A 5,166-nucleotide genomic window follows, 5' to 3' on the forward strand; every position below is an offset into this window, starting at 1 on the left:
CCTGTAAAGATTTACACCCTCGGAAACCCTGTACAGGGTCGCTATGGGTCGGAACCGACTCGATGGCACTTAACAACAACAACAACAACATATATATATAATCACTGGACTGTTAAATGTGCAAGGTTGGCAGTTCAAACCCACCAGCAGCTACTTGGATATGTAGTGTCTCTATGAGTTTGAACAGTTTTAATGACAATTAACAACAGCAACATACATATATATACACACATATGCATTGGGATTTTTTTGAGGGGGAATTCTGAGTTATATATTTGGTTCTCTAGATGAAGTAAATGGTTAAGCACACGACTAATATATGAAAGACCTGATGGTTTACTTCCCAAAAGTCAAAGCCAGTGAAAACCCTGTGGAATACAGTTCTTCTCTAACACACAAGGGGTTTCCAGGAGTCAGAATTAACTTGAAAGTAAGCAGTTTGGTTTTTAGTTTGTTAAATGTGTGTTTATGTAACACATTATAAAGTGAACTTTTGTATAATGCCAAATTGCTTCTCTTGATAAGTACACAAAATTTTTGATACATTCCAGGTACTTACAACCAATATTTTTCCCATTTAAATTAACCAAGATACATTTCATAGATAATAAAATAAGATGAATGAAGCTTTTGTGTACTTACCTTAAGAAGGTTAATTCTCTGTCTGATTAAGAATTATGACAACAGGCTAACCTATGTTATCCAAGTCATAAAGCAATGATTATCCTAAAACCCAAGAGAGATACAGTTAAGAGAGAGGCTCAGCCACATCTAGGTTGGCATGAAAAGCTTAGATGCAGATGTATGGTGAGAAATTACAGTTCACTGAGTCCTGAAGGTTTTGCAAGTTAAATGTCAAATGAAGTATGAAGGGTTCATGCAATTACAACACAAGTTGACAAGTTACATGTAAAAATGTAAGTTCAGGGATAATAGACAGTTTAGTCTATTGAAATGAGGAGAAAGGATAAATATGAGGTGACCAGGAATGGCTTTTTGTTCTTTGAGACATCTCAGCTGCGTTTTGAATAACAACAGTTTGCCATTCAATTGGCAAGTTGAAAGACGTTTCTGTTATATATATTCTATTCAAATGGTCCAACATGCACCTAAGACTGGCATTTTCAAGGGTCCTTAAATAGTTAAGCATAATTGGATGATAAAAGATTACCAGTAATTCTAGAGGAATTGTGGGATAACATCAAGAATATTATACATGAAGAAAGAAAAAGGCCTTTAAAAGGCAGTAAAGAAAGACATGACCACAATGAATATCAGAAGAGACTCTGAAACTTATTCTTGAATGTAGTAAAACTAAAGTGAATGGAAGAAACGATGGTGTAAAAGAACTGAAAAAATTTCAAAGAGCAGTTCAAAAAGACAAAGTAAATTATTATATTTAAATATGCAAAGACCTGGAGTTAGAAAGCAAAAGAGAAGAAGAACATACTCAACATTTCTCAAGTTGAAAGAACTGAAGAAAAATTCAAGCTTCTGTTTGCAATATTAAATATTCTATAGGCAAAATCTTGAATGATGCAGGAAGCATCCGAAGAAGATGGAATACACAGAGTTATTGTAACAAAAAGAAATGGTAAATTTCCCATCATTTTAAGAGATGCCATAGGCTCAAGAAATTATGGTATTGAAGGTAGATGCCCAAGTTACCCTGCAAGTATTAGTGAAAAACAAGTCTCCAGGAATTGATGGAATACAATTTGAAATGTTTTAATAAACTGAGGCAGTATTGGGGGCCCTCACTCATGTATGCCAAGAAATTTGGAAAACGGCTACATCGTGAAACAATTGGAAAAGATCCATATATATGCACATTCCAAAGACAAGTGACAAAATAGAATGCAGAAATCATTGAATAATATCATTAATATCTCATCTAAGTAAAATTTTGCTGAAGAAAAATTTTGAAATTATTGCAGCAGTACATCAACAGGGAGCTGCCAGAAATTCAAACCAGTTTCAGGAGAGGATGTGGAACTACGGATATCACTTCTGACCTCAGATGGATCATGGTTGAAAGCTGAGTATACCAGAAAGATGTTGGCTTGTACCTTGTTGACAATGCAAATATATTTGACTATGCAGATCATAACAAACTATGGATAACATTGAGAAGAATGATAATTTTATAAAATTTAATTGTACTCATGACGAACCTGTACATGAACCAAGAGGGCCTGTGTGTATTCAAACAGAACAAGGGGATACTGAATGGTCTAAAATCAAGAAAGGTGTGCTTCAGGTTATATCTTATTCAATCTATAGTTTGAGCAAATTAATCAGCAAAGTCAGATTATGTGAAGAAGAACATGAAATAAGATTGGAGGAAGACTCATTAATAATTTCTGGCAGACAGATGACACAGTCTTGCTTTTTGAAAGTGACTCGCCTTCAGTATGGATTGCACCTCAAGATAAAGCAACCAGAAATTCTTACAACTCGAACAACAAATGCCATCATGATAAACAGAGAAAAGATTGAAGTTGTCAAAGATTTCATTTAACTCATGCAAGTACCAGTCAAGAAATCAAGAAGTTTTGCATTAGGCAAATCAGCTACAAATGACCTCTTTAGAGTGTTAATAAAAAGCAAAGATTTATGGACTGAGATACGGCTGACCAAAGCTATAGTATTTTCAATTGTCTCACATACATGTGAAAGTTGGATATTCAATAAGAAAGACTGGAAAAGAATCAGTGTGTTTGAATTATGGTGTTGGAAAAGAACATTAGAAGTGCCATGGACTGCTAGAAGAACAAATAAAACTCTTTTGTAAGAGATACAGTCAGAATGCTCCTTAAAAGTGAAGACGGCAGCACAATTTCATGTCTCATATTTTCGACATGTTGTTAAGAGGGACCAGTCCCTGGAGAAAGCTAGATGCTTGGAAAAGGGGAGGGTCAGTGAAAAAGAGAAAGACCCCAACTAGATGGATTGAGACAGTGGCAGCAACAATGGGCTGAAACATTACAACAGTTATGAGGAAGGGTGATGGTTTGTTCTGTTATCAGCCTAATTGCTGGCACCTAACAATAGCAACAAACTGTGAAAATATAAATTTCTATTTGTTGAAACCATCCACTTTAGTTTTTCTGTTACGTAGTCCTAGTTAATTAAGCCATTGAAGAGTTTTCAGCAGAGAAATGATATGGTCTGACATGTTTTTACAGAATCTTCCTGGTTACTGTGCTGAGAGTAGACTGTGGAGAATAAGTATCAAATCAGGGAGAAAATGGAGGATATTATAATTATCCAGGCAAGAAATGAGGATGGCCCCAAAATTGGAACAAGTTTGCAACCGTGCAGTAGTCTAGATATGGTCAGTTTCCAGATATGCAAATATTATCCATGCTTTTATTGAAGGCTAGAGCTCAAGGCAAAGAAGACTATATGGTGACCTTGTAAACTGCCTTAGTTCCATTAAACAGGCTCTGTTTTAGCCTGGCTTTAAGAATGGATATGCATCTGAATCAGGCCTGTCCCTCCATCTCCAAGATTTAGTGAGGAAACAAGTTACTTGCAGAGCTAATATGGTATGTAGACCTAGACATCATCTTAGCATCACCGTATGGAGTAGATGAATAAGTTAGAAAGCAGACTTCAACATTTTACTGTGACCTGTTGTGTAACCATAATGCCAATGCAGGACAGCATGAAAGAAGCAGATCAAAAAGATGACACAAGCTTGCTTTATGGGGGGCAATGACAAGAATCAAGCAATATACAACTAGTACTAAAGGACATCTTTCATACTTGATACTGAGTATAATATAGCAGCTAAAAATTGTTTTTAACAAAGAAGAATGGCCAGAACCCATATAATGTTTCTTTAAAAATATGTTACCATAAACTTTTAGATACCGACCTTGATGTTGCATATTCTGCCTTATTGGCACCAACCTCTGTTTGATAATCTACCAACAGATGGTCGGGGTTTCTTGGTATGCTTTCTAGTCCCTTGTCTGTTTGTGCATCATTTGACAAGATACTTCTGAGGCAGCAAAATTTAGCTGAAGATGTTATGGTTCATTGTTTCCAACAGTGGTTTCTGCTTTATCTAGAATTCTCTGATTCAAATTGACATATGACCCAAATCTAATTCTACCTGATTGTCACATGAAACGATGTGACAACTCCGCAATGTTTCATGATATGTTGTTGTCTTTTAGATGTGTACTTCCAGCATGCTGTTATGATGTCTTTAGTGAACAAGAATTCTTTGAGGGATAACTAAAACTCATTATGCAGGCTAGCTGACTTTTGTGAGGAATGCACACAACTGAAAAATATTCTAATACTAGAACACTATATTCCTAGCCAATATAAAAGTATTATCAAGTGCATCACCATTTATTTATGAATATGGTCCTGGTGTGGCACTGTAGGATAGGCACTGAGTGACTAACCCCAAGCTGCTCCTTGGAAGCACTATACAGGGTCACTCTGAGTCAGAACTGACTCAATGGCACTTACTAACAAAGTGGTTGCACATGAATTTTATCACATTTTTTATGGCAATAAATTATCCTGCACATATTTGAAATAGATTCATTATAATATGCAGTAAAAATGAGAAATTCAAGGTTAAAACAGTTTGGGGTTAAAATGCTATAATAGATTGATGAAACTCAGTAGACAAATAAACTCAGAGTCCTTGAAAAGAAAGACAAATGTAATTTGCCAATATAAACTATAAGGGTTTCAATTTTGTATCCTTTATTCTGGGAATTATTTTCTTTTATAGTCATTGAAATATCAGAAATGTAGTCTAAATTTCTTATACAAATATGATTGATACAGTATATGTAAAAAGAGAAGTGAAGTTATTTTAATTTAGAATATTTGAATAAATTATGGTATATTAACATGATGAATATTATGCAATCAGAAAATGTTTCCAAATCTTAGCAAATGGAATAGTATCAATAACTTCAACTATGTATATATGTATGTGTGTGTTTATGCAAGGATATACAACAAATTGTCAACAATGTACTTTGAAGGTGCAATTCCAGGTGCCTTTTGTTTGATAATTTTTTGTTGTTGAATATTTACTGATTTTCTACAGTGTCACACAAAAAACCATAATGGTATAAAAACTAAGTCATGAAAGTTATTTCATTTGGTCATTCTGTGTCAGGTAACACA

Source organism: Chrysochloris asiatica, unplaced genomic scaffold, assembly GCF_000296735.1.
Source record: "Chrysochloris asiatica unplaced genomic scaffold, ChrAsi1.0 scaffold00185, whole genome shotgun sequence".
Lineage (NCBI taxonomy): Eukaryota > Metazoa > Chordata > Mammalia > Afrosoricida > Chrysochloridae > Chrysochloris > Chrysochloris asiatica.